The sequence below is a fragment of the Cornus florida genome, unplaced genomic scaffold, assembly GCF_030987335.1.
Source record: "Cornus florida cultivar Cherokee Brave unplaced genomic scaffold, ASM3098733v1 CherokeeBrave_3.0.0_Hap2_Chr02, whole genome shotgun sequence".
Taxonomy (NCBI): Eukaryota; Viridiplantae; Streptophyta; class Magnoliopsida; order Cornales; family Cornaceae; genus Cornus; species Cornus florida.
The window spans coordinates 52,341,251-52,349,698 of record NW_026775572.1 but is presented as its reverse complement, the minus strand read 5'-3'; the positions used below and the strand labels follow the sequence as shown (position 1 = coordinate 52,349,698).

Below are 8,448 nucleotides of genomic sequence, written 5' to 3'. Positions count from 1 at the left end.
ATTTCCATGGAACTCTCCACTCGAGAAAGACTGGAGGTTTTCTTCCCTCCTTCATTTAAATTTTGGCCAAATCGGGATGATGAAGAACGATGCATTGAATTTTCGCTCATGCGATCAAAAAGATGCCACACATCATCTTCATTTTTGTCCAAATAGGCTCCTCCACATGAAGCATCAACCATATCTTTTTGGGCATCGGATAAGCTTTCATAGAAGTAGTGAACTAACTGCCACTTTGGAATGTCGTGATGTGGACACTTCCGTAGCAAATCGTTCAAACGCTCCCATGCTTCATGTAAAGGTTCTCCCACATTTTGGGAGAATTCACGGATAGAAGCTCTCATAGCATCGGTTCTACTTGCGGGATAAATTTTTTTTAGGAATTCATATTGTAGTTGAGCCCAAGATGTGATTGAATTTGCCCTCAAGTTATTGAACCAATATTTAGCCTTTTCCCGAAGAGTGAAAGGGAAAAGCTTCATTTTTAAGACTTCTTCCGGAAGGTCCGTGATTTTCACGGTTGAACAAACTTCCAAAAACTCATCCAAATGTTTATGTGGTTCTTCATTGCTCACCCCATAGAAAATGGGGCACATTTGGATGGTTGCGGGCTTGATTTCATAATGGTTTGCCCGAAAGTTTGGCAACCTGATGCATGTTGGTGCATTGTATTCATTTGGAGTGTAGTGATCTCGAAGAGATAATTTAGGATTTGGGGGATAAACTACATGATCTTGAGGATGGATTTGTATTATTGGAGGTTGTTGTATTTGATTGGGTTGTGGAAACACATTAGGATGTGGAATTCTCAAGGGTGGATGCACACCTTGAGGTGGATGCCCATTAAGAGGGTGATACTCACCTAGATTATCCATATGCCCTAGATCTTAGAATTGATTTTCCATTAAGTTTGGGATAGTCAAGAATGGGAAGAATTCTCCTAGAAACAACAAACCACAACAACAATCAACAACATTTCACCACCTCCACATACGATGTTCCCATACTCCCATGTTATATCAATGCACAAAATTAAATTGCCTCCACACGGGCCGATGCTTTCTATCAAGAAAGTAATAGCCTCATTTTGGGCTTATGCTTGGACAAGAATTTAAACAATGTGATAGCCTCGACAAGGGCTATCTCGCAAGCATGTAGGGAATTGAACAATTATAGTTAAAGAAATTCAAGGAAGCTCACGAAAGTCCGTAGCAACAACGTCACAATCGTGCTAAGATCCAATGCTTGCTCCTCTTCTTTTCAAGTACCTAATTGAACAAGAGGGATTTGTAAGAAAATAGTAATTTAAAGAAAACAATCAAATTAACCCTAATGCCTAATTCAATTCCAACTAAACCGTCAATCCCTGGCAATGACGCCAAAATTATGATGCTACCCGAGCGTGTGCACAAAATAATGTACCACACTTTGGTTTTGGAAATGGTATTAAGCGGGCATCATAGTTTACATTTATAAACCGCTAGACACTTATACTATGTAGTATGAAGTGAGAAGGGATCGAACCGAAGGGATTGAACACGTGTTAGGATTAAACTTGGTTTTAAAGTTAATTAGATTGTAAAAGAGAGAAAAGAGAGAGAAAGACTGTGAGAGAAAAAGATTTTGGTGGAGTGATTAAACTAGAGTTCAATTGAAAGCAAGGAAATGGAAATGATATTTTAAGTAAAGTAAATTAAATTAAACTAAGAATTAAAGAGATATGAAGAGAGTCTTAGGGTTAGGATTCACCACTAAGCTCATGCAATTAACCACATGCTTTCAATTAATGGGGAATTCATTAGTGTAATTATAGATGTAGCCACATTATCATCACAAATCACAATTGTAAGCATAGATTATCAACATTAAGAATGAGTTGTCTACTTAATGATAATTAAACTAAAGTGTAGAACCCATTCAAGACTACGTCATAACCCACCATACACATTCACAAATGTATCAAATAAGAGCACACGTCAATCAGGAGAATAATACTAATTGTAATTAGAAGCATGGATTAACATAATCAAGCACAAATTGCCTGCTTAACTACAATTAACTAATAACAAGAAAGCTAATTTGTAGAACAACCTATCAAGATTAAGCCTTTATCCATCAAATTAATTGACAGTTGTATCGAATAAGTATCGTGTTATGGCCATCACTAAACACAACTACAAGAAGTATTTAATGTAGAATATAATCCTAAAGCAATCACACATAGACATGCAAATTACATATAGAATTAATGAAAGAATTAAGTTATAATCATCTAATGAAGAGTAAAATCCCTAATTAATCATACATAGACATACAATCAATTGGAGATTTCAATGGAAGAATTCATCAATACAAACCCTAATTTATCAAATCAAGCATGTATATATAAAGAAATCACAAGGCCATATAATTTAATTACAACATAATAATTCCCCAAGAAAAGAAATACAAAGGTTAGGGTTACATGAACTTAGGGCTCATCTAAGCCCTAAGTGAAGAACTAGCTATGGAGAAGATGATCATGGTGTCAACAAGCTCCATCTCCATCTTTTGGCTCCTTCTTCTTCTTCCTTCAATTGTAGACAAAGCCTCTGTAAAAATGTTCTTCAAACCCTAGCTTTTCCTTTTTCCCAGAGAGAACGTGATATCACGGTACAGAATAAAAATAATCCTTAATAAAAAAAACTTAATAATAAAATAATAAAACTCTCTCCTAAATAAAATAAAAACTAACCCTAAACTAATGGCTCACTGGGCCTTAAATAATAACCCTATTAAAGCCCAATAGTTCACAAAATAAGCCCAAACAATAAGAAAATCCTATAATGTTGCCAAGTCCTGGGGGATCGATCCCCCACCCTGGGGGATCAATCCCTCAAGAGTTGGAAATTTCTTTTAAGCCCTATTTAGCTCCATTTTGGCCCCGAGCTCATTGGTTTGCTTCTTCATCTTTGGGAACATCATCAAAGGCCTAAGATTGACCGCTTTTGAAGAATAAACACACTATAAAGTAATGGGCTGCGACCTCCTTTTTACCATTTTCTGAGCTTTTCTGAATATCTTTGCTCGACTCCAAAAAGGCTTTAGTGAACCAAAATTAGCTCATTTTAACTTTATTACACTGAAATACACATAAACATATATTAAGACTAAAACATGAGATTAAGATAGATGCAAAGACTGAAATACCCTAGCTTAGATGCTGAAATGTGCAACATTTAAGCACTTATCAAAAACTTCAAACTTCTCCCCATACAAATAATGTCTCCACTCTTTCAGGGCAAATATAACTGCTGCCAATTCCCAATCATGTGTCGGATAGTTCAACTCGTGAGTCTTTAACTGTCGAGACCATAAGTAACCACCCGCTCTGTCTGCATCAAAACACAACCCAATCCTTCCCGCGAAGCATCGCAATAGACCACGTAACCCAAACCACGTTCAAGTATAATTAAAACTGTAGCTGATGTCAACCTAATCTTCAACTCCTGAAAAGCAAAATTACAAGCCTCATTCCATATGAACTTGACTCCCTTACGAGTAAGTCGAGTCATAGGTGCCGCTAGACAAGAAAAATCCTGAACAAATCTCCTGTAGTAGCCGGCTAGGCCAAGAAAGCTCCGAACCTCAAACACTGTCTTCGGACGCTCCCAATCCATTACAAACTTAATCGTCGACGGATCCACTGCAACACCGGGCCCTGACACAGCCTGTCCAAGGAACTTCACTTCTGGTAGCCAAAATTCGCATTTCTCGAATTTGGCATACAACTGATTATCCTTAAGGATCTTGTCCTCAAATCATACTCATGTTCCTCTACCGAAGCTGAGTATACTAGAATGTCGTCAACGAACACCACCACAAATCTGTCAAGATAGTCACAAAATACACGGTTCATCGAATCCATGAAAGTTGCTGGAGCATTGGTCAAACCAAATGGCATAACCAGAAACTCATAATGGTCATACCGTGTGTGGAAAGTGGTCTTGGATAGATCCTCATCCTTAACCTTTAACTGAAAGTATCCCGATCTCAAATAAATCTTCAAAAAGCATGTCGCTCCCTTTAATTGATCAAATAAGTCATCAATCCTAGGCAAATGATACCTGTTCTTGATCGTAGCATGATTTAACTTACGATAATCGATGCAAAGTCTCAAAAACCTATCATTCTTCTTCGTAAAAAGAACCGCTGCTCCCTATGGTGAAGCACTAGGACGAATAAAGCCCTTAGCTTTCAAATCATCCAACTAACCTTTCAGCTCATCAAACTCTGCCGGTGCTATACGGTACGGTGCCATAGAGATGGGTGCTGTACCGGGAATGACATCAATGGCAAAAATAATTTCCCTTAAAGGAGGTAACTCTGTCAGTTCCTTTGGAAAGACATCAACAAACTCCTCAAAAACTGCCGGAAGAACACGGCCAAATTGTTATCCTCGTCAACTAGCAAATTAGCCAAGTAGGATCTATGGCGACTCCAGTCACCAATGCTGAAAACCATCGCCGGGTGGGAATCATTCCAATCTCCCACAAAATGGAAATAATCTCCCTTGGGAGTGCAAATGGACACCCTCCCGCGGAAGCAATCGATCGTAGCTCGAAAGAATGACAACCAATGTAACGACCCGGTCATTTACCTCGCTTTCTTTTTTCCTGAAATTTTACGTATGAATTTTTTTCGTTTAATTTTCCTTTCTGAACTCTGTTTCTTGTCGCTTAGTGTCGTCTTGAGTCCTTGGAAATGATTTCTAAGACTCTTTTTCGTGGATTGACAACTTCCTTTGAGGACCGAGTCACATCTGCATTTTCACTTTTCAGACACTGTGCGCTATTTCGTCCTTTTCCCTATTCTGTCTTATCTCCGTTTGTCAATTTTTGGCACAACCTCACTTTTCATGCTCGGAGTTGGTTTTTGACGTCACGTGTCTTTATCTTCAGTTGGTGCCTCAGAATAAGTATCTTTACTTTTGCAAGAAAGTACTCTGGTTGCTCCCGGTGTCTATAGGGGCATGGATACACAATTCTTTATAATTCTTTTCTTTTCTTGGGGTGTTTTTCATAAATATCTTTTGAAGATATTTTATTTTAGGGGTATCTAAGAAAATATCTTTTGGAAGATATTTTTTTTCAGGGGCAGTTTTGCAGTTAACCCTTTTTGTAGGGGCCATTATGCAATTAACGAAAGTTATTGCAAAATATCTCGTCTGGAGCCTGGATCCTTGTACGGGATTCATTTTCACATTTCGTTGAGTAGTGGACTCTTAGAATTCCGTTCTGGTCATTTTTCTCCAGTTTCAGAGTTTTTGGACCCGGTTGCCGCCGAACTTGTTCGGGGCATAACCTTCTGCTCGGGACTCAGTTTTTGACGCCGTTTCTTTCGTTATTTATATTTGAGGCCCTTTCGGGACACTTTTTGAGATTTTCTATAAAAGGGGACTCAATCTTCCCCACCTCTCTTGGCTGGATCTCCTAACAGCCATGGCTGCCACTTTCCCTCTCCTCTTTTGGTCCACTTTTCCTTGGCGAAAAGTCTTCGGCCTTTGCAATTGTTGTTCCCCTCGTCGTGCTCTACCATTACCCCTTCTTAGAATCCATTTCCGACGATTTTTCGAGTTCGGGTTTGGAGTCAAGTTGAGATTTCATGGGGCTTCTTACGGATTCTTGTTCACGGTGTTGTCCCCGACAAAACCTCTATGTATCGTCAAATTCGGAGCGCTTTTATTTTGGTGGGCCTTTGAGGTTTTCATCTCAAATCGAGGTAAGGGATGTTTTAGGTTTAATTCTTGTTATATAGCATGATATTGATGCTTATACAACTTGATTACATGTTTAAATATGAAATATAGAGATTTTATTATTTATTTTTCTTGTACGGGATTTGATTTTCCTGGTTGCTGTGATACCCCCGGATTTCTGGATGCGGGTTGGCTAGGCCCACGCCCGACTACCCGAGGATATCAAACAAATTAGCAATAAACGAACACAGAATACAATTAAGGAAACAGGAATAAAAAAAAAAAATTTGCTGAAAAGAAACTAGAATGATAAACCAAATACTGAAACCTCAGAATAAAATTAAATTAATAAAGAATTATTCTGATACATCCAAATTCTCTATTTCTAATACAACTCGGGAATCCATCTGGTGGACCCCTAATAAAATCATCACTGAGAAATGAACCACCGAAAAAGAATCCAATGCTAAACCATACAGGAACCGCCTACGTTGTCGGAAGAATGAGAAGTCATCTCTGCTCAGCACGAACAAGATCTAAGACCTGGAACCGTCCGTTACCTGAACAATAATAGTGGGTCAGGCTCACGAACAAGTTCTATCCTAACTACAATCCAAACAGAGACCCGATACGTAGATACATCCTAGATGTCTCAACCATACCTATATAGTTCGTAAATAGATATATATATATAACCACACTACAGGACTCTCACTAGACTATGCTGAGGGTCTCAACCTGAATAGAAGGCAACATGCAAAAACGCACCTGAGTGGGCATGACTATCTAAGCCTAACAGGGTATACCTCAACCAACATAGCTAGCTATGCATCCTACTGCATATACGCTCCCTAACCGTCGACTATGAGACTCAAGCTCAGATCGCGGTACCATAATTATATATATAAAGTCCGATCCTATCCAACCATAAGAAATCCAGCTAGTCGTTCAGCTTGTTCAGCCGCACAGACTAACATAAATTAAGTGTATATACAACCCATCCAAATATAATGTTGAGCCGGTCAACTATTCGTCGCCAAAACACAACATATAATTAGGATTTAAATATTTTAATTAAATCCCTTTCCTTCCTATTAACAGAAAATATAAACAACCATCCAATATGTCGTTCAACTATTTTAGTTGACAGGACATGAAACCATGTAGGATTTAACTGTTTTAGTTAATCCATTCCGTATGTATGAATGGGTTGGAATTAGCGTTTTGATCTAATCCGTCTCTCCGTATGTCACCGTCCCATACCGGTACATACCATGCATATGATCCGTAAATGATGCATTAACTCAATCAGTACACCAAATAGAATCCACATAAATCCATGTAGCTGATAAAACAAAATTGGAACAGTTTATCAACTAAATATCCATGACAATATCTATGAAATTGACGAGACAAAACTTAATCGTTCGTCAACTTAAAATCCAAAATCCATTCATATAATTGACAGAAAATATACAATTAATTCTTCAATTAAGTCTAGGTTAACTCCCATGTAAATTACAAAACCTATGTTTTAGTTTAGCAATTTAAGTCCAAAACCATCATCCAGTTGAAAACCATCATCCAATTAATTGCAGAAAAGTATATCTAATAATTCAGCAATTTAAAGCAAACCTTTCACTCATGTAATTGCAGGAAAATTAATGTTTCAGCAATATAAAAATCCAAAGCATGCACAGGTCCAATCTGTTAACTAAAAGACTCTACTGTGCATCTAAAACAAAAATTAGAAACATGTTATAACTCATTAAATTGCCATATTAGAACAAGCAAGTAATTTCCTATCCTTAATCTACATAATTGCAGAACGGGTTTATTAATTCAGCAATTATATTCCCGAGTGTGCACAGATCAAATTTATTAATTAAATGACCCTAACGTGCATTTAAAACAAGATTAAAATCATGTTATAATTACTTAAGTCACCCATTTAAAAATTTAACAACTACTTCCCTTCCAACCGTTAACAGTATGTGAATTATCTAATTTTCACACTGATCATTCCCTTCCTATAATAGGCTAACTTATGCAATTAGAGAGCTTAAGATCTCTTGAAATTACTTTTAAAATTGTTAGTTCACTCCCTAAAACAATTTAGAACTCCAAACATAGCCTAAACAGTTCCTGGATAGCTCCAGATTGCAACCAAACGTAACCTAACCAAAGAGCCTTCTCTTGAAAATCATAGAGCAGGCTCTTCACACCATGGAGCCTGCTCTATAAAAACTTAGAGCTTGCTCTTAAAGGCTTAGAGCCTCCTCTGTCCAGTTTTGCTCCGTTTCGTCTTTCAGCTTCGTCTCCGGCTATTCCCAACCTTTGGTTCATTTTTAATACTGAGTTTAAAAATCCTATTTACACCCAAAATCATCCCCATGACTGGTTTTATAATCCGTCAATCACTAAATTAAACTACGCAATTTAACTTTCCTCCAACCGTTAACAGTACTGAAAAGTTGTCTATTTTCCTACTGTTTAACACTTTAGCGTAAATATATAAACTACGCAATAAGAGGTTTAAATACACTTGAAGTTTAAATTAAGAACCCAAATGCCCTCACAACACAATTCAAAAGAATTAAAATCATCCAAACGGTGCCCAGAAAATCAGAAAACACTAAAATACGTCAAAATAGGAGAGAGCCTGCTCTAAAATGCAAGAGCAGGCTCTTGCAAGCATGGAGCCGGCTCTT

The 8,448-nt window shown here is 37.7% G+C and overlaps 1 pseudogene; it reads left to right on the top strand.

Annotated features, from left to right (window-relative positions):
- Positions 1-240: 240 nt before the first annotated feature.
- LOC132298058 (small nucleolar RNA R71) lies at positions 241-339 on the top strand (annotated as a pseudogene).
- Positions 340-8,448: the final 8,109 nt, after the last annotated feature.